General features: G+C 40.4%; 1 long non-coding RNA gene across 1 annotated transcript in view; it reads right to left on the minus strand.

Moving 5' to 3' along the window:
- The window catches only part of LOC143988437 (uncharacterized), a 113,930-nt gene extending 96,941 nt beyond the window's left edge, over positions 1 to 16,989 (minus strand). The window contains exons 1-2 of the long non-coding RNA XR_013276850.1: positions 16,725 to 16,989; positions 7,625 to 7,712 (exon numbers count right to left, since the gene is read on the minus strand). This is a non-coding gene — a long non-coding RNA (uncharacterized LOC143988437). The remainder of the gene's footprint in view (positions 1 to 7,624; positions 7,713 to 16,724) is intronic.
- Positions 16,990 to 22,278: the final 5,289 nt, after the last annotated feature.

A 22,278-nucleotide genomic window follows, 5' to 3' on the forward strand; every position in this document is an offset into this window, starting at 1 on the left:
GAGGTTCAAGTAGCTGAAGTTAACATAACTCCACTGGAAGATCAGTACTCTGAAATGTGCTTGCACAGTGTCCATGTTAAGACGGGTAAGCCAGCAACCAAGATGGCAGCCGCAGAAGAATGCCTGTTCTCCACATTCCCATAAAGAAAGCCATACAGTGCACACGCATGCACAGATGCACAAAATAGAGTCTGGATGCAAATATTTGTACTCATGCGTGCACATGTACACCCATGCGAATGTTGTGATAGTTCTGGGCGCCAAATGGACTATTTAAACAAGGCAAATATCCAGGATCAATGCTGTCTGCTCTACAGCATTACATGTGACCCTTGCCACCTGCTTATCCTGAAAACCTGTTCCAGTTGATACTTGGCTTGTTCCTAACTACTCCTGCTATTCGCCTGCATCTGATCCCAGCTTGTCTCTGACTTTATTCCTGTCTACTCCTCCTGTTACTTCGCTGCCTGTCTGTTACCGACCATGCCTATACCCCAACTTAGCTCCAGCTTCTGCATCTGTTCCTGATCTGCCTGCCTGTGTATGACCCAGTCTGCCTGTGTTCCTACCTACAGAATGACTGCTTCGCTGACTGCTGTATCCATCTCCCAGTCTGTGGAGCTCTACTTGCAGCCTGCTCCAGTCTTTAGCCTTCCAGCTGTTCCTGGTCATCTTCTTTGTTGGAGGTTCTCCACCAAATCATTGTAAGTTCCTACCAGCCCCTTCACCAGCGGTCCTGCCAGACACTCATAATATAAATTGATTTGGCTTTGCACCAATCCCGTTCCCTGATGAAGACACATGACGTATCGCAATGCATAGGAGGAAGTAACCGGAACGCCGTGAGAAATAGAAATGCTATAAGAGGCGCCTGTAACGCCGTGATTATTACAGATTTGATTTATTGTTGTAAGTGTCTACTTGGCTTTTGTTTTTTATTAATAAACAAACTTGTTCATACATACTGCGCAATGGCAGATTCTCTTTTATCCCCTATTCACATGTGCTGTGTGTGAACATCCACATTGAAAGCTAACCCTGGGAATATAGGATTAGAAAGAGACACAAACTAACATCATTCAAATTTGGGGAGGTCCCACCACCATTGTACTTTTAAAGCTTAACCACTTCAATACCAGGCACTTAAACACCTTCCTGCCCAGACCAATTTTTAGCTTTCAGCGCTGTCGCAATTTGAATGACAATTGCGCGGTCATGCTACACTGTACCCTAATGACATTTTTATCATTTTTTTTCCCACAAATAGAGCTGTCTTTTGGTGGTATTTGATCACCTCTATGGTTTTTATTTTTTGCTAAACAAATACAAAAATACCGAAAATTTTGAAAAAAAATATGTTTTTTTGTTTCAGTTTCAAAACTTTGTTAATAAGTAAGTTTTCTCCTTCACTGATGGGCACTGATAAGGGAGCACTGATGGGCACCGTTGAGGTGGCACCAATGAAGTGGCACTGATGAGGTGGCATTGATGGACACTGATATGTGGCACTTATAGGCGGCACTGATGGGCACTGATAGGCGGCACTGATGGGCGACACGGATGGGCACTGATAGGTAGCACAAATTGGCACTGATAGCTGGCACGGATTGGCATGGATAGGCGGTACAGATGGGCATGGATAGGCGGTACAGATGGGCATGGAAAGGCGGCACAGATGGGCATGGATAGGCGGCACAGATGGGCACGGCTGGGCACTGATAGGCGGCATGAATGGGCACTGATAGGCGGCACAGATGGGCACTGATAGGCGGCATTGTATTGTTTTATACTGTACTAATGGATGCCAATCAGTGCCAAACAATAACACATGCCAATCAGTGATGCCCATTGTGGGCACTGATTGGCATCCATTATGGGCACTGATTGGCATCCATTGTGGGCACTGACTGGAATCCCTGGTGGTCTAGGATGGCATACCTTATGCTGGGTATCCCTGGTGGTCTGGTGGCGTCCCTGGTGGTCCAGCGTGGGCATCCTGGGGGGGGGGCTGTGCTGATAATCGATCAGCACAGACCCCCCCCTGTCAGAGAAGCAGCCAATCGGCTCTCCTCTACTCGCGTCTTACAGACGCGAGTGAGGAAAAGCCGATCACCGGCTCTTCCTATTTACACTGTGATCAGCCGTGATTGGACACGGCCGACGGAGACTCTTTACCGAGATCGTAGTTGCGGGGTGTCAGACTGACACCACCGCAACAACGATCGCCGCGATGTGCGCCCCCGAGGGTGCGCAGCGCCTCAAAATCCTGATCACGTCATATGACGTCCGGTCAGGATTTTGAAACCACTATGCCGCCGTGCTTTTGTTATAGGGTGGGCGGAAAGTGGTTGATGCCATCTGTATGGAGGTAAGAGCATAGTGAGCATGGTGTGGCATGCACGAAGATTGCACATTGGAGGCTATTTATTGAGGATAGCGATTGAAGCACTTTATGCACTTTTTGCACAAGTTCACCAATTTGTCTCTTTTTTCAAGTGTTTAAGAACTTTGAACATTTCATCACAATGTTTGTGATCATTTGGGACTCTTGATATTTCTAGTAATTTATTCACTTGCATTTTTATTCAGCACTAGTCACATAATTTTTGCCACTCACTATAGTGTTTTTTTTTTGCATTGGATTTGCACTGAAACATTGCACAGCGATGTATACGTATATATGGTTATTTATGTTTATGTCATTTGCATAGGTTTATTGTTTACAGCACTTGCAAAGATTATTGTTGTCATTGTTTGCACATTGGTTATATTGCACAGCGAGTTTAGTATTCACAGTTATTGGTCACAACACTTGCATAGTGATGTCTGCATTTGCCCAGTGACATATTGATATACCTCTATATTGCTTAGCACCATCAACAGCGCTGATCATTTTCATTATTTTACTTGTGCCACTCTGCACTCCCGAGCCTCCTGTCTGCTCTATCAGGGGTTCTCGTGTAAGAGGTGTAAGAGAGGCCTTCCTCTGGATATCAGGCTCTATCACCAAGTACGTGAGAGTCCATCATACGGTAGTGACTGGAGCTTAAGCAGAAGCTGCTTTCTCTGGTGCTCTCCACAGGTGAGCCATGTGCCAGACATAGCAATGAAAGACCCATTTCCTATGACAGCTCACATGTCCAGTCACTGCTGTCCCATCAGGCAGGGCCTTTCAGAGCACCGGATTTTAGGTGCTGAAAGCGGTACCATTATTTTGCATGGAAATTTGGCGTTTTATATTGTAGGCCTGTAATTCTTAGAAATAATTCACTTAAATGCATCCAAACGAGAGTCTAATAAACATCCCGGGTATGATAAAATTTGAAATATGAAATAATAAATTTATATATACATATATATATATATATATATATATATATATATATATATATATATATATATATATATATATATATATATATATATATATATAATATAATAAATAACTATAAATAATTATAACAAATAATAATACTATAATAATAATAAAAATTATTCAATAATGTAATCAAATCAAAAACACTGAAATATGCTGAGTTGCAGAATTGTCGCTGTCACTACTTTTAGTGTTTGATGACAAATTTCCCCACAAATTACTATCACTCAATTTTCTGCGAGTGATTCTAATTTATTTTCGCTGTTTTCTAGCTGGTCTATAACCACTTTTGATGTAAACGGACATTTTTTGGTTGCTATGGACAATCTTCAGTTTCCTGGAATAAAGAATAGTATTTATAATATAAAACTGCATGCAGGACACTGGACAAACCACAAGGGACAAAGGGGATGTGTAATTATTTGATGCAGTAATGTAATCTGTAAGATTACAGTATACTGTATCTATACTGTGTTTTTTACTTTTTGAATTTGGCGCCGAACTCCATCCCCGTGCGTCGCAACGCTCGCAGGGAACGGAGCTCTGCACTGTCACAGATCGAGCGAGACATGGCGGCTCGCTGATCACAGTGGGGAGACATCACTGGATCCAGGGGACAAGGTAAGTAACCCCCTCCATGGATCCAGCGATGCAATCCTGTGTCTAGCTCGGGAATACCGCTTATTGTAATGAAATCTCACCCCGAGCCAGACTCGGGAATACGGCCAGGGAGGCTACGGGTCCAGGGAATTGTGGAGAACGAAGTTACGGGAGCCCGCATCCGCCACTGAAGAAGGCAAATAAAATGGCACTCCAGTACAAATTTAATAGTGGACATTATTAAGTTTTTGCAGGGTGTTTTTGTATGTCACTGTGGCTCCTCTCAAGGCTCATTGATGGTCTCTGTGCACTGACACTCTTCACCGATAGCTACAGCATGGCTGTGAATAGTGAATGTGGGATGTGAAAAGACAGGAAAAGCCATTTAAGAAAAATTATAAAATACAGTCTTAGCTGCTAATTGACTAAATGGTCGCTCAATAATAGATTGGGCTCCTGCAGGGCTGACGCCTCCTCTATGAAGGCTAATTCCAGCCATACATAGCCTTTTATATTCAAGTTATTCAATAGATTCAAATAATGTCTGCAGACCTTGGAGGGTTTACCTCTTTAGTGACAGCGAACATTTTCCAAAGGTCAGAACTGCTTATTATAAAATGCAGATATTCTCCAACAAACTACAAGGTCTCTGCAGTTACAAACTGATCGTTCTCTTATGTCTGAAGAGTAGGAAACATTAATTGAACTACCTATGTGTGCTGTAGCCATAAATTACGCTCTGTTTACTATGCATGTCTTATAATAACTTAATTATGTTTAGCCATGTGAACCAAGATATGTGTGTGAGCCACTCAGGCTGTATGGGAATGAAATCCCATGCCCACCGTTTTGAGTGCTGACCATGAAGGGAGCTCGTCTATGATCCAGGCAACGGTAGAGAGTGATAGGTGTCCCCGGAGCCACATATCAAGTCAAAGCCTGCTGTGTGATAGTGAATGGCAGTCTCAGCCTGAACAGCCCCCATGTTTAGCCATGTGACCATTATCTCCTGCTCTCACTTACTCTTATTGCTGAAAATTATGGTTGCTTTGTAAAATAACTATCATTATAGCTAGTGATTTAAGTTGAGGGGTAAAGTCACACACATAATGGAAAATGGATGGTCAAATTTCTCGCTTCCATATTTCCTGGTAAAAAAAATCTCCCTGTGTACGGCAACACTAATCTACATGGGTGACTTTGACCTCATAATCACAATCATAAATAATTGATTGTGTAAAATTAAAAGAATGTAAAAGACTATGGCAAATATGTTCCTGATCCTCATTTAATCATTAAAGTTGCTGTGCCTAGTGAAATAATTTAATATGATTCCTCTACATAGACTTCACTTGCTAAGACCCAGCCATAAACAAATATAAGCGTTTCAGCATTTTGAGAAGGGAATTCCACAGCCTTGTTGCTCTTATAGTAAAGAACCCTCTACGTAGTTTAAGGTTAAACCTCTTTTCTTCTCATTTTAATGAATGGCCACATGTCTTGTTAAACTCCCTCCTGCAAAAAAGTTTTATGCCTATTGTGGGGTCACCAGTATGGTATTTATAAATTGAAATCATATTCCCTCTCAAGCAACTCTGCTTCAGAGAGAATAAGTTCAGTGCTCGCAACCTTTCCTCATAACTAATATCCTCCACACCCTTTATTAGCTTTGTTACCCTTCTTTGTACTCGCTCCATTTCCAGTACATCCTTCCTGAGGACTGTTGCCCAGAACTGAAAAGCATACTCTAGGTGCGGCCAGACCAGAGTCTTGTAGAGCCAGAGATTTATTATAAATTTATCTCTGAAGTTGATGTTTTAATGCATGCCAATATTCTGTTTGCTTTGTGAGGAGCAGCTTGGCATTGCATTGTCATCTACTAGGACCTACCAGGTCCTTTTCCATCCTAGATTCCCCCAGAGGTTCTCCCCCGTGTATAGATTGCATTCATATTTTTGCCACCCAAATGCATTATTTTACATTTTTCTACATTAAACCTCATTTGCCATGTAGTTGCCCACCCCATTAATTAGTTTAGATCTTTTTGCAAGGTTTCCACATCCTGCAGAGAAGTTATTGCCATGCTTAGCTTAGTATTGTCCACAAATACAGAGATTGAACTGAGATTACCCCATCCTCCAGGTTGTTTATGAACAAAATGAATAGGATTGGTCCCATAAAAGAACCCTGGGGGACCCCACTACTCACTTCTGACCATTCCAAGTACTCCCCATTTATCACCACCCTCTGAACTCGCCCTTGTAGACAGTTTTTAATCAATGTACTCACCCTATGGTCCATGCCAATGGACCTTATTTTGTACAGTAAAGGTTTATGGTCAAATACTTTTGCAAAATCCAGATACACCGTGTCTACGGGCCTTCCTTTATCTAGATGGCAACTCACCTACTCATAGAAGGTTAATAGATTGGTTTGGCATGAATGATTCTTCATAAATCAATGCTGATTACTGCTAATGATTCCATTTTCGTTACTAAAATCTTGTATGTAGTCCCTTATCATCCCCTCCAAGAGCTTGCATACTATTGATGTTAGACTAACTGGTCTGTAATTCCCAGGGATGTATTTTGGGCCCTTTTTAAATATTGGTGCTTAAATATTGTCTTCAAGTCCTCACACTACTCCAAAAAGAATGAAAAGTGTCAATAGCAATTAAATCAGCTCAACCTTTACTACAAACAGGGCTGGTCTTTTTTTTTAATGATTTCTCTGCAAAATAAAGCATGGAGACATGAATAGATGGGTGAATTTGCTTTGAATATTACAAATGAATTAAATTGTGTTTTTAGCTTGTGGTACTCAAATGCACTGTAGTTCCGCTTTAGAACTGCATACAAGCATACCCCACTTTTAAGTACACATTGGGGTTTATTTACTAAAGATGGGAAGTGCAAAATCAGCCCCACTTCTGCATAGAAACCAATCAGCTTCCAGGTTTTATTACCAAAGCTTAATTGAACAAGCTGAGGTTAGAAGCGCATTGATTTCTATGCAGAAGTGAGCCTGATTTTGCACTTTCCAGCTTTAGTAAATAAACCCCATTGTGTACTTTAAAGTGGGGTATGCCTGTATGGTGATTGTTTACTTGTTAATACAGCACATTTTTTTTCTTCTTTGGTATAGTAGTATGTAGCTTTGTCCTGATTTAAGTCTCATGTAATATATATGTCTTACCAAGTATAGTATTGTTGTTTCGAGGAGGCACTGGGTATTGGGTGTTTTGCTATATCAGTAGCTGAATTAGTTTGCTGCACATTGTATATACGTATCCTACATTTAGAAAATTAAAGAGCACACATATTTACAAACTGTTTAGGAAAATACCTTTTTTTGTGGCATTCATCACTTACCTTTATTAAGGGGTCCGGAATTTGATGCAACACTTGTATTTTTTGCAAGTAATACAAACCTTTATAGGGATGTGGAAGAAACACCTAGTTTTTTGGACAGGTAATCATAACAGTGTTTGCTAAATGCAGCAGACTAAAATTACCCCTGGAAGAGATTCTTAACAATCACACAAAAGATATTGTATTGCTGGGATTTGAGGTGGATTCTGTATGAATATGCAGTGGCACTATTTATTTGCATACTGAGAAGCATCTGAAATGATTTGTCTCCACATACCTGAATGGGACCAATAAATCAACTTTGACATGAATAGACAGTTGGATATAATTTATCATTTTCTTCCTTACTTCTGTCCCAAGAAAATCTGTGAAGACAAAAATATGGGATCTCCCATTACCTTCTTTTTTTTTTTGTATATTGTAAGTTCCAGGTGCCATACATGCCTCCTCAGTCATGGTGTGCAAGACTAGTAAAACTATGCAAGTCACTTGTTCTGACTTTAATGGCTGCATATGGTGGAATAACAGCTTGCACAAAGGCCCCTTCTATAAGGACATGTTCCTTTTGAATTCATAGCAGTCTTGCAAAAAGTAATCAATTGCTGCAGAGTTTGATTGTGCAATCATATTACCAACTGAGATTAACATTTCTTGCGTAGCTACAACACTGCTATACTTGACTGCACATTGCAGCTAATACATCCCAGCTTCATCTGTAAGAACATTACAATTAAGAATTGGTACAAGGCTTATTAGCCAGGTTTGAAAATGTAAAAATGTAAATAGGGAACAATTACACATTTGTGCATTCCAACTAAAGACTTATTTTGCTTTCTCAAAGTTTCATAAAGTATTAAATTCATGGTAGTTCTCTTCTCATAGGGCAGGAAGGTACAATGTGAGTTCAATGATACCCAATGAAAATGTCAATAGGGCACCAGAGACATCACTCTGCAACAAGTAAAGCTAATTACAAGGTTTAAATTTGTAATTATGCTCAGTACCTCATTATCTTGAATGCCACATTAATATAAAGGGCATAGCGTTCAAACCAGCTTGACTTTAAACAGCAGCATACTCAATAATGGAACAGCTCCCATTTAAGTTATAAAAAAATTTAAAAAATAAAGGAAAATAAAACTGTCACAGCTGAAATCTGATTGGCTACTAAAAGCAGTGCTAGCAGACTAAAGCTCTCAAAGCTTTTCAAAAAACATCAAACCTGTTTAATTTAGGAACTTAAGCAAGCCAGTTTTGGGTTAAGGGCTCAGCCTACCCAACTGATAAATTACATTTGGCTTGATGCTAGTGAAATAAAGTGGAAAAGATCCTCTTAAATGCGACTCTTGTTGCCCAATCTCTCTCATTAATGTGGATGTTAAGATCCTAGCTAAAGTGCTGGCCAACTGTCTAAATACTGTGGTTGCGAAACCGGGGATGAGCGATCAGGGCAGCTTTATACCTGGTCCGTCCACAAGTATGAATATTCTTAGGTTGATCTATAATTTACAGTATTCCTATGAATGTTCTCCCAGTCGTGCTATAGTATACCTAGATATGTGTAAGTCCTTCCATAGCGTAGAATGGCCTTACTTGTTCCACATGTTACAGCTTTACGGATTTGGCCCTTGCATTATAGCATGGATAAGACTCCTTTATACTTCACTACTGGGCCGTATACGAGTCAAGTCCCATGTTACTGATGCCTTCCTAATAACTAGGGGCACTAGGCAGGGGTGCCCATTGTCACCCCTCCTGTTCGCCTTAGCTATGGAGCCCCCCACTGTACATATCCGTAGTTCCCCTTTCATAAAATGAATCGGTATAATAGATCCATATGGCTGAAACGAATCAATGACTCTTTACCATTGTATAAACTTATGTTTGAGATTTGGAAAAGATCTAAAACATTATAATGTATAATTATTTGACCATGCAGTTACCAATAACGGAAGCCGTGTGTGACGATATTTGATTACAGTTTATTGTCTATTGAGTACACAGTCCCTCTTGTGCACTGTTTTGAATACAATTTTTTTGTGTATGTTTATCTTTAAACTCAATATACATATCTTTAACAAAAAATGAATAAACAAAGTGGAACCCAGCCACGTGATAAAAGCTCTTTAGTAATCCTCATCCTTTTTATTTATTTATTTATTTTTAAAGAAAGATTCAAACATGGGGACAATGGCTTTCATTGGACCACAAGTTAAGCTAGTATTACTTTGTGATTAAAACATCCTTTTAAAATAATGCTGAAGATTACTGAACAACAGGCATTGGGTATACAGAATTTAAGCATGTGTCCTCTTTAAAGAGACTTGTGATTAATCTAATTTTGTATTATTGCAGTGTCTCCCATGAAATATTTTTTTTTTTTGTTTTTTATGACTTTGAAATGTTTACTAGCTGACTGTTCAATATATTTGTATTAAACAATTGGATTTTTTTAAAATTAATTATAAATAATTTCATTAGCATTAGCAAATAATTTTCATTAGTAAGTGGGAGCTTGCAGCTGTTTAGTTCAATTACTCTCATGTTTCTTCCCATGTGGGAAATATATTGTTTTCAATGAGCCGACTGACTGATAGGGGTTTGATTTACTAAAGCAGTTGAGAATATCCTCAAGTAAAACTAGGATGTGCTTACTTTATATTCCAAGCTATGTGCAGGGCAATATCAAAGAACATGGTTTTTGCCTTGCACATTATGGGATGATTGAAGTGACTAAAGATTTATTTTATTTATTTCGTAAAGTGAACATTCTCTACTCAACTCTATTAATCACATCAACATGCATTTTGAGAAGCAATTCCTGCATAAATAGCTTGCCATCATGAACATATATATATATCAGCCTTTCCCAACCTTTCAACACAGAGGAACCCTTCAAATAGTTTTCTGGTCTTGGGGAACCCCTGCTAAAAATTAGAAATCTACAACTCATGATACAATAGTGTCATGGTCAGTGGTAAGAATGGTCCTTACACTTGTGGTCATTGGGAAGAATTACCTCCTTACAGATAGTTAATAAGATCAATGGTGTCAGTGGGAACTTATCTGAGAGGCAGAAATTGCCCAATGCTGAAGGAACCCCTAGCAACCTTTGGTGGAACCCTAGTTGAGAATCACTGATATATATAATACTAATTATACACAAAAACAAGGAATACACTCTAAAACATTATCATATATTGAAATATTGGCTTACAATAAGGTTTAGGTATAGTCAAAAGACTTTTTGAATGGCTAGAGCCCTTGTTAACTTACTTGAAATTTCTCTTTACTTCTTGTCCCAGAGACAAAACACAAAATGTGATTAAATCTCTTTAAAGGAGAAGTATAGCCAAAGCTCTTTTGGCTACACTTCTTCTGGGAATCACAGGAGTGCAGTTTGTTCTGCACTTCTGTGACCAATTTTAAGCTGACAGCAAGCCACCGAGAGCCTGAGCCAGCTGCTCCTGCCCACTCTACAGAGAGCTCCAGTTAGCGCTTGAGGGGCAGAGCAGAGAGCCGGTGACTGACAATCACCAGTTTTCTGCTCACGGAACACTGAGAACTGAGCAATCAGCTCTTTGGTCGCTCAGTTCTCAATCATAGAGCTGGTGGAGTCAAATGTAGCATCAGAAATCCCCCTTAGACTATCGTTACTCGATTTCTAAAATTAAATATGGGATCTCCCTACTGACCATGCCCATTTGTAACAAAACCTATAAAATCACACACTAATCTGTAGCCACACTCAATCCACAAAATCACGCCTCGGTCAAACACTGACAAATCCTCATCCCCAATTTTACAATGCCTTCAATCATTTGGTTGCAGACTTTGGAACAAGAGGTGGACTTTGAAAGTATATAGAAACAAATAAATAGATTTAAAATAAAAGGCATCAAGGTATGCATGCATAGCTATGAGAGACACCTTGGGGGTTATTTACGAAAGGCAAATCCACTTGGAAGTGCCGTCACTCTAAATCTAAGGGGTAGATCTGAAATGAGTGGAAGCTCTGCTGATTTTATCATCCAATCATGTGCGAACTAAAATGCTGTTTTTTATTTTCCTTGCATATCCCCCACGGATCTACAGCGACTTTACTTCCAAGTGCACTTTCAGGGCAAATTGGACTTTCCTTTAGTAAATAACCCCCCTTGTACGTTTCAAGAAGAAAAATGATGGACTCCTGCAATGTTGCCAATAAAGTGGGCGTTACTTCACGGCATATGGCTTGGGGTGTGGGAGTAAAATAAGTCCCAGCATTGGTGTCATTGCCAGTAATAGTAACCCCAGCATTTGTCTCATTGGCAGCAATAATAACCTCCAGCACTTGTGTAAGTGGCCACAATGGCAGCCTCCCCGTTTCTTTCAAGAAACAGTTGCTTTAATCAGCAGACACTTGTGTGTATTATCTGTGTCAATCCACTGGCGCTTGTTTTTTTATAAAGATGTCTAGAACTGATATAACTGGACAGGTTTGTTCAGGCTAGCCTGTCTATGCTTCCTTCATTTTGTCCTATGCAGTGGAATGTAACTTATTCCACCCTGCTGAAAAAACTGTTTGTGCAATGAGATAAAAAGCAAAGTGTAGTAATACATAGCATTAATCCAAAATGTAATCGATTGCCTTAGATTACTGTACTTTGCAAATCATCATTGCTCATTATTTTATAGCAAAAGAAGGCAAGACTGTATTATAATCTACAAGCTCTGTAATTTGTATATCAAATAAGGAAAATGATTCTGTTCTGATATAATTAGCTTGAAAATAAAATAATAAGCTTGTCAACTAAAGCAAACGGCAATTAGCAAAGTACAGTAGCCCACAACAATAATAATAACCTCCTAGCATTGGTGTTCAGTGTTTACTTACATGAAAACTCTCTCCCTCCAAGCTTTCTTTCCCAGTCAACTAATACCCCACCCCAAAAAAAAAAAACACCCCCCAAAAAAAAGATTGGATGGACTACTTAATCTTTTTCTGACATCACTTTTTCTACAATTTTATGTTTTTGCAATGTTTTAAAAAAAATAATTCACAGACAGGGTATACTTCATAATAATATACTGAATAAAAATGATCATCAACTAAACAGTGCATTAACTTTGATATGTCTTTACACCGATGTAGCACCCTAGAGTTTAGTCAGGAAGCTCCTCGCAAATTTACTTGCCAAGAGTAAGTCATCTTGGACAGTTGATAGAGATCTATTGATTTCTCCCTAAGTTTGGCCTTTTTACACTTTTCTCTTGTACCACTAGGTGGCCAGGAACTTTGTGGTATTAGATATGAGAAGGGCAACCCAATGTCAGGTTATGGGTATATGGGGTATCTCAGCCAATGTGCAGGGGTTTTCTTGAATCCCTTGGCCTGCTGGGGGAACCTATATATTCAGGTGTGGTTAGGTGATTGCTGTTCTGTGCCACCTGGACAGCTGTCTGGGTGGACATGTGTCATACGCCCCGGCCTGCTAGGCTAGAGATTGGGCCTATCCCGAGGGCATCTGGCTGCCAGGCTGTGTGAGGGCCTATCCAAAAGTAAGAGGGCAGCACAGGGTTGGGACTATGGCTTGCAGTCCAACCGAAAGTGACGGTTCTGTCAGCCGGAGAACCTGTCAGTGGTCGGAGTTAGAAGGGAAGCTGTCGCCACAAAAGGGTCCAACCACCTTTACCAGTGACCACAGTGAGTAACTGAAGAAAGTACCGGAACCATATTCTCACCAAAAGGGCACGGTGGAGAATCGGAAAACTTCAGGCGGTAATCAAGTCAGGGACCTAACCCATGGAGGAGACGCTTGAAGGGTAGCCTTGTGAGTCAAGCCAGGGACTTCGCCACTAAGGACAAAAGGCATGTGAAATAATTACATACAGTAATGCAATCTGTAAGATTACATTATACTGTATGTAATGTGTGTGTTTCACTTTTTGAATTTGGCGCTGTTCTCCATCCCTGTAACGCTCGCAGGGAACAGAGCTCGGCTCCATGATAGATCAAGCGGAGGACGAGCCACTCACACTGCGGGGAGACATCGCTGGATCCAGGGGATAAGATAAGCATACTCATCCTGGATCCAGCAATGCGATCCCGAGTCTGGCTTGGGGTTACCGCTAATAGTTCTGAATTTTCCCCCTGAGCCAGACTTGGGAATACTGCCAGGGGGTTAAAGTAGTACTATGGGCAAAACTTTTTTTTTTCATTTTGGATAGAGTTAGGGAGGGTTATAACCCCTGTCAGATGTTTTTCACCATCGGTGTCCCTTTTCAGAGATTTACCTTCAATTCCTGTCTCATAGCCAAACAGAAAGAGAAAGGCAATCCCTGCACATTAAGGGAATCCTTTGGGGACCCCCAGGTCAGCAGAACTAGTGTCCTCGTTGGAAGATTTTCCCTCTATTACTTTTATGGGGACAACCCAAAATTTGGGGATTTTCTTTTCTTTCACTTTCAATGATAATGGTAAACAGGACAAATAGAGAGGGTGAATCTCCCTAATGGGAAACAGACAGCGATAAAAACCCAACAGGTGTTCTAACACATGTATCCAAAACTAAAGAAAAGTATACTTTAAGCAGTGTGATAATAGCCCAGCCAGATGTGTGTTCAGAACCAAACAGCTCACATTGATTATGACTGATACAGGGCAAAGATGAGACCCGGGGGTAGAGATAAGGTAATCCCTGCTGTGATAATAGGAACCTTTGGCAGATATATATTCTGCCACGTCCTCCTGCTCTATTTACTCACTAAAGCATACTGAGCACTTCCCTCCCAATCACCATCTATGGGCACAACTGGGCAGCCAATGAGTGCCATGTGTGCAGATATGCAAATAAAGCAGGGAAATGCTCACGATGGTCATAAGGGTTTGAAGGGGCCACGTTATCAGCACTGGGAAATCTGGCCTGATAGAGCTGAAGGACACATGGGGGGCACTTGGAATCCCCTGTTGACTCAATATACTTCCTGCTCCTCCAATTGGTCGCCCTGCACCCCCCCCCCCACCCCCCAGGTATACCACTGCTGCTGGGAGGACATCACCACAAATTCCTATTTGCCAGAGACTGGCAGTTTTCACTGGAAAAGGCATCCCCATTGGAAGATTTGCCCTCAATTCTTATTCAGTGGAAAATGTTGGATTTCCCATCACTTTCTCTCTATGTTACAGTGGCCACTAGGACAAATAGTGACAACTGAAAAATTTGGGGTTTCCTTATCCTTTTCTGTCACCATGACAGAGAGCGTAAATATCCAAGGTAGCAACATGAACAGCAAAAAAATATATATATTAATCAAAAATTGTTTGAAAAAAAAGAAATTTTGCATTTGTACATGTTTATCTAAGAAAAAACACAAAAAAGGCAATACACTGTAGGGAGATTTACTAAAACTGTTGCATTCAGAATCTAGTGCAGTTGCACATGGTAGGCAATCAGCTTCTAACTTCAGCTTGTTCAGTTAAAGTGGTTTTAAAGTCAGGAGGTTTTTTTACCTTAATTCAATATTTTTTCATTAAGATAAAAAATCTTCTGTGTGCAGCAACCCCCCTCAGCCCCCTAATACGTTTACCTGTGCGATGTCCATGAATGTCTCGGCCATCTGGGACTCTCCCTCCTGTTTGGCTGAGACACCGCAGCCGTGCAATTGGCTCCCGTTGCTGTCAGTCAGAATCTGGTGCAGTTGCACATGGTAGCCAATCAGCTTCTAACTTCAGCTTGTTCAATTAAAGTGGTTGTAAAGTCAGGAGGTTTTTTACCTTAATACAATCTTTCCATTAAGATAAAAAGCCTTCTGTGTGCAGCAACCCCCCTCATCCCCAGTAATACGTTTACCTGAGCGATGTCCACGAGTGTCTCGGCCATCCGGGACTCTTCCTCCAGTTTGGCTGAGACACCGCAGCCGTTGGCTCCCGTTGCTGTCAGTCAAAGTCAGTTAGCCAATCACGAGAGCGAGGGGTGGGGCCAACCCGCAGCTCCGTGTCTGAATGGACACACAGAGCTGCGGCTCGGCTCGGGTGCTCCCATAGCAAGCTGCTTGCTGTGGGGGCACTCAACAGGAGGAAGGCACCAGGAGCACAGAAGAGAGACGCAAAAAGTGGAGGATCTGGGCTGCTCTGTGTTGTGTATTTGCACTTTACTTTGGTAAGTATAACATGTTTATTATTTTCATAGAAAAAAAAAACGGCACTTTACAATCACTTTAAGCTTTGACAATAAAACCTAGACGCTGATTGGTTTCTACACAGAGCTGCACAAGATTTTGCACTCTCTAATTTTAGTAAATAACACCCGGTGTGTTGAAATTACCCATTGGCTTTGAATACTTTCATGGTGACCATGGTCCCAACTGACACAGTAATTATTGGGTGACACGAACAAAGGGATGACATTCTGTAAATCTGACACCCACACTCTCTGATGACTTTGAAGGTCTATAGCATCTGTCTGTCCATTCATCTCTATAAAGAACTATTATCTGCTGGTCCCTGCAGGACATGGCGGGTGATCATTCAGTTTCACACATTATCAGGTCGTAACCATTTACAGTTAAACTACATTGTCAACTGGTGTCCTGCAGAAACAAGCAGAGATGGCCAGAGGTCTGCAGGCAGTAACTGCTAGTCAAAACCATTGGAGAAGTGCAGATATAACAAACAGGGATCTTAACTACCGTGCAATGATATCCATACATGATCACACACATCGTAGCAAGAGGAGCAAGACTCCCTTACTTGGCTTATTGATTGCATTTAAGTCAGAACCTCATTTGACATTTATTTGAAGATAAAGTCCTTGAGACATGAGATGTTAACAGGTGATACAGCTCATCAAAATCATGTCAGTTTTTATAGTAACACTGCACATTAACCAGTGAAATAATAAAAATGCTGTATGCCATAAAATGGCATTTATTAGCTGCATTGGAATAGGTAAATGGCCATGTTCATTAGTGAAGTGAATCACACCCAGCATATGTCAGAAAGCACCTCTCTGCAGAAGCAAATGGATTAAACTCATGGTAATAGCTTCCCACCACTAACTGCTGCATTATTTCTCTGAAGATATTCAGGACAGTGACTTCCACCCACAGGGGACCTATTTTAATTCCCCTATATCCATTCAGTGATTGCAAATCCTTGTAAAAAGTAATTAAAGCATTTGAGAGATCATCTATAAAATGAGATTGCCATAAAACTATTAATAAAATCCGGTAGTTCTTATCAAACGTCTTACAATTGTTTTTTTTTACAACTACATTACTGGCTGGTGGCTATTAAACTACAGGTCTTGTTAAAAAAAAAAAAAAAGAAAAAAAAAGCTCATTAAAATCTGTAAGATCTAAATGCAGTTCCTTAAACTGGAATGAAACAAACTTACCTGCAGCACTGAGAGGCTGTGGAAGAATCCTTTATCTAGGTGCTGTATAGTGAAGGCTCAGCAGGTAGAGGGCAGCTGAGCCAAGTCCGGGTCAGACAAAGTCACAGGAGAGGAGAATCATCTGAGGAACAGTCAGGCTTGTTCAGGATCTCTCCCTCTTGTGCCGATGATCAGCTTGCTGCAGCTGGAGGAGTAGGAGCATCTGAATCCCCCTGTCAGTTATGTATGGTGCTTTTAATGAATGAGGTGAGGAGGCAGGGGGCGCTTCCTCTCACCACTGAATGAGATGTCAGCAGGCTTTCAATAGAGTGGAATGTCGCTCCCTGCTTGATTCTTCCCACATTCTCTAGCTTGCATTGTCAATATTCCGCTGTTCTGCTGTCCTTCCTATTGCCGCTTGGTTTAACACTGTCAACTGAGTGTCTTATCACTCTCTTTCTACATTATTAGCACTTTGTATCTTATTACATCATTCTCAGCTTTGGCACAAAATAACATACTAAGAATTTTCAGGGACACTTTCTTTGCTGCTGTGCTGTTCATAAAAGTGCATTTAAATGAATAGTTTATTTTTTGCTTTGCATTGTGTACCTTAAAGAACTGGAGTCTAAAACAATTACTGGTAGGTAGACTATTTTGGGGAGAAGTGTCTCCTTTCTTTCAAAAAATCTTCTTTCCCTTTCTGCTAGCTTTTTATTTCTGACTAAAAATGTTGGCTTTGGCTTTCTGCATTTTTTAACTAAAAATCTCCTACCCCTTTCTGCACATTTTTTCACTATAAATCTCCTTTTCCTTTCTGATAGATTTTTTTAAGACTAAAAATCTCTGTTCCATTTCTGCTAATCTTTTGTCATGACTAAACATCTCCTTTCCCTTTCTGGTAGTCTTTTCTCATAACTAAACATTTCCTTTCCCTTTCTGCTAGTCTTTTTTCATGACTAAAAATCTCCTTTCCTTTTCTGCTAGTCTTGTGACTTAAAAATTCCTTTCCCTTTCTGCTAGTTGTTTCTTGTGACTTAAAAATTCCTTTGCCTTTCTGCTAGTCTTTTCTTGTGATTAAAAATCTTCTTTCCCTTTTTGCTAGTCTTTTTAAGACTAAACATCTCCTTTCCCTGCCTGCTAGTCTTTTTATGACTAATAATCTCCCTTCCTTTTTTGCTAGAATTTTTTATGACTAAAAATCTTCTTTCCCTTTCTGCTAGCCTTCTTACGACTAAAAATCTCCTTTCCCTTTCTGCTAGTCTTTATACGACTAAAAATCTCCCTTCCTTTTCGGCTAGTCTTTTCTTATGACTAAAAATCTCCTTTTCCTGTATGCTAGCCTTTTTGTGTTTAATTTTTTTATTTTATTTTAACAAGGGATTACAAAAACACAAAACCTGTTCAGCCAACTTCTGTCGATGGGACATGACCGAAAAAGGTCTGCCAACTGACTCCCTCTCAGCGCTCTCTGCCAATGGCTGACCGGAGTGTTCTGGCTGGGGGGGGGGGGGCATCCCCCTGGCAGAACACAATAGTACAGCAGGAGAGATCGCTGTACTAACATCACATAGTTAGTTCAATGGCTTCTCCTGAGCTGTCAGTTTTTTTTTCATTTAGCCCTGCTGAATTGAACAAAAGAAAACCTACTAGTGTGTAATATACAGGCATACCCCACTTTTAAATACACAATGGGGTTTATTTACTAAAGCTAGAAAGTGCAAAATCAGGCTCACTTCTGCATATAAACCAATCAGCTTCTAACCCCAGCTTGTTCAATTACCTTTGGTGATAAAACCTGGAAGCTCATTGGTTTCTATGCAGAAGTGAGCCTGATTTTGCACTTTCTAGCTGTACTAAATAAACCCCATTGTGTACTTAAAAATGGGGTATGCCTGTATTTAATCCAAAACTAAAAAATAGCCTAAGATAAGATATCAGCTTCATAAGGAGTGCATTGTTTTCAATGAGTCAGCCAACTGATAGACAATGAGACTAATTTACTAAAAGAAAAGAGATGAAGTTTTCCCTAACTTATTCTATCACATGGAAAGCAAATTCCTCTTTTTAAGTGCATCTGCTCATTATTGGATAGAGTGCATCTTTATTGAGATAATATGCTCAACTCCTTTTGGTAAATCAGTCTCATTGTCAGAAAGAGCACAATCACAGCGCAGAAAGCACCGCCTGAATGTACAACTATGGCTGTCCCTATCTACATGTATATTTACAGATATATTCCTCAGCCAGGTTGTATATATATTTAAAAGTATTTGAAGTATATGTAGGTCTTACACAGTACTGAATGATTTATCTGTAAGCAGCACATATGCCCCAAAAATAAAGATAGCGTCTAAAAATTGTAAGTTGTTTGACATTGGATGAAGCAAAATAGGAAATAATAATGCCACAAAATCTTCATTCTATAATCATTACTGTAGAAAAGTGCCCATTTACTCACCATGTTCAGATGCAGACATAGGCCTCTTTAACTCCATTTTTGACAACTTCCTTGATTCTTGAACGCGCTCACGGGAGTATAAATTCTTTAGTCTCCCTCCCTCAGCAGCTCAGAGAGGCACATCTGAAAAAGCAGAGGTAGCTAGCTATCCATTGTCAGGACTTGCATGCAGGCAGCCGGGCTACAGACAAATAGTATGCAGCTTCTCCAAAATATTTGGCTACTGTACAGAAGACTTCCCCGATTGCTACCAGGGTACCCGAGTTCTGATGCCGTGGTACTTTTTCCTTGGTCCATGGATTCCTCCAGCTGTCCACCTTTGTTACCAGAGCTACCCTGGACTTCATTGTGAAGGATGATTGCATGTAGCAGTGTTATGAACTGTTTTATTGAAGTAGTGATTCTGAGCTTGACTCTCTGTTATAGAGCAAGGGTCTCTAAACTTTCTAAACAAAGGGCCAGTTTACTGTCTTTCAGGCTTTTGGGGAGCTGGACTGTGGGTGGCCATTGGAAGTATAAAAGGTCCCAATATGAGTGGGAAAAAAAACAATGCCCCAACTTTGGTGTCAGTGGGAGGAAACATGCCACATCATTGGTGTCATCGGGCCCAATTGTTGGTGTCATTGGGAGGAAGTGTGCCCCATCATTGGTGTTAATAGAAGGAATTGTACTCCTGGGGTCAGCGGAGGATATGCCCCATTGTGGTATCAGTAGATTAAATAGTGCCCCAAGGGCTGGATAAAACTAAGCAAAGGGCTACATCTGTCCCCCAGACCGCAGTTTGGAGGCCACAGTTTTAGGGTATTACAGAGACTATGCTTGAAACCCATGTGTTACCCTAATTGAGTCACAGAGACATTGCTCTGAAAAATCCATGTTTTTTGCGGCTCTTCTGTGTTTATGCAATTTGCATTATTCTGCAGTGTATGAATGTTTTCTCCCCATAATAGATCTGTTTTGCATTAGTGTTTCTAACTTTGCATCTCTATAGTAAACTGCAAGGTACAGTCCTCTCTTTTTCATCATTCCACTGATTACCCATTCTGTTAAACTTGGAATCTACAACCAGGATCAGCCATGACAGATGGTGATGGGAATGGCACAACAACAGCGCCCAGTAGTACCACTTCCTCACCCCCAATGGAGGGGGTGAGGGGAAACAGGAATTTTACTGGCCCAGTCAGGTCAGGGTGATTGGACCAAGAGATTGGGAGGCCTGATCTGGTCAAATGTGATGCCACCCATTCAGTTTGCAGAACTGGCCAATGGAAGCAAGACTGTTAATCTTGCAGGATTCCAATAACAAGATAGTTAACCACGTAGCATACTGAAGCATATTTAAGTTTGAAAATGTGGTATCCTAAAACAGAAAAATATTGTAATTCTTTAAATGCCACCATCATACAATCATTATCTGAAACTAAATATAAACAAAGGGACTTTATCTTTATATATGGCATTGAAGATTACAAACACTTGAGTGAAATATTTTAATATTTTATTAATGAAAAAAAAAAAAAGAAGAAGAATACACATAAAAACATGTTCTTAGATATATACATTAAATATCTGATTTTAGACCGTAATGAGATCTCAAATATACTACAGGCAGGATTAAGTAGCTATGGACCCATATTGAGCGTTTTGGTCCTGAATTCCACTTCCTTGAGACATGGCTTCAAATCAGTGGTCTAAACATCCATCTAGAATAAATGTATATACTGTAATGCCCTGTACACACGGTCGGACATTCCGACCACAAAATCCATCTGATTTTTTCCAAAGGATTTTGTCCGAAATTTGTGTTGCATACACATGGTCGGACAAAGTTGTCCGAAAATCCGATCGTTCGGAACGAGGTGACGTTCGTTGCGTACGACGGGACTACGTAGAGGCTAGTAGCCAATAGCTTTGGTCTCGTAATTTAATCTGAGCATGCGTGGCACTCTGTCCGTTGGAATTGTCTACAAAAAGTCCGACCGTGTGTACAGAGCATAACTGTAAGAATATACAAGGAAGTAAATAACATTATAAATGCCTTATTTTACTTAAGTATTTGTAACCTTCAATGTTGCACATAGACCTTTATTTTTTATTTAGGTCACTTAGAAGTGAAATATTGCCAAGTGTTAAAATGAATGGGGTGGAATAATCCATTCTGAAGTGTGGAACTGCAAAAAAATACCAGCAAAGATACGCCACAGGGAAATAGGCCGACTAGGGGTGACTCGCATGGATGACTAAAGGGAAATTTTGTAGATGAACTGCTACCTGACAGTCAGAGAAAGCTTGCAAGAGTAAAAGACACAAAAACATATATAGTCCAAAATTCTTCTGGTTATTCCATCATGAAAATGTCTAAATCACCTTCGATGCACCATTACAAAACTATAACCAAAGTGATAGTGCACACCTCAGTGCTCCACTGCCACTTGCCAGAATAAAAGATCTCAATACAGTGAGATTAACACACAGCTGGCTGTCAAACAGCTATTGCATTTTCTGTGGCTCAAAAGCATCCAGCCAATGTAAGGAAGAATGGACCCCAAACCAGTGTAAACACTGTCATATTCACCTTTAGGCTCCCCGAAGTCTGACACACATTACAAAAGGCTTCAATTTATTTCAGTAAAATGGCTACTCGCAGTGCAAATTGTCAAGATAAAACTATAGCACGGCATAAACTGAGAAAAAAATGCAGTTGAGATTGCGGCAGACATGCACGATGATGTCATGGATCAGAGGTCCCACCAAATATGCTTCTCCTCAATAGGCATTATAAGGAAAAGGAGCCTCTTTGGAAGACATCCCTTAGAATGAAACACATAGTGGAAGACTAAGCGGTGACATCATCACGCCTGCCACAGGAGCCAGTGGGCATTTGAGTTATGGCTTGTTACCTTTTCTTGTTTGTGAGTACATGGAATTAAAAAAAATAAGTGTGGTTGGAACGTACTTCACAATTAGTATTTTGCTCTTTCCTTCTGTATGAGTGATGAATGCAGCATTGGTCTGAGAGATCTATCGGATGGAAACCCAAGCAGGGCAGTCTGGGTGCATGGAGTACTATGCCTGAGTATTAATTACTGCCACTATCCATCCAACTGGGTTTTA

The sequence above is a fragment of the Lithobates pipiens genome, unplaced genomic scaffold (genome assembly GCF_037356315.1).
Source record: "Lithobates pipiens isolate NorthernLeopardFrog02 unplaced genomic scaffold, aLitPip1_a1.2 Scaffold_18, whole genome shotgun sequence".
Classification (NCBI taxonomy): Eukaryota; Metazoa; Chordata; class Amphibia; order Anura; family Ranidae; genus Lithobates; species Lithobates pipiens.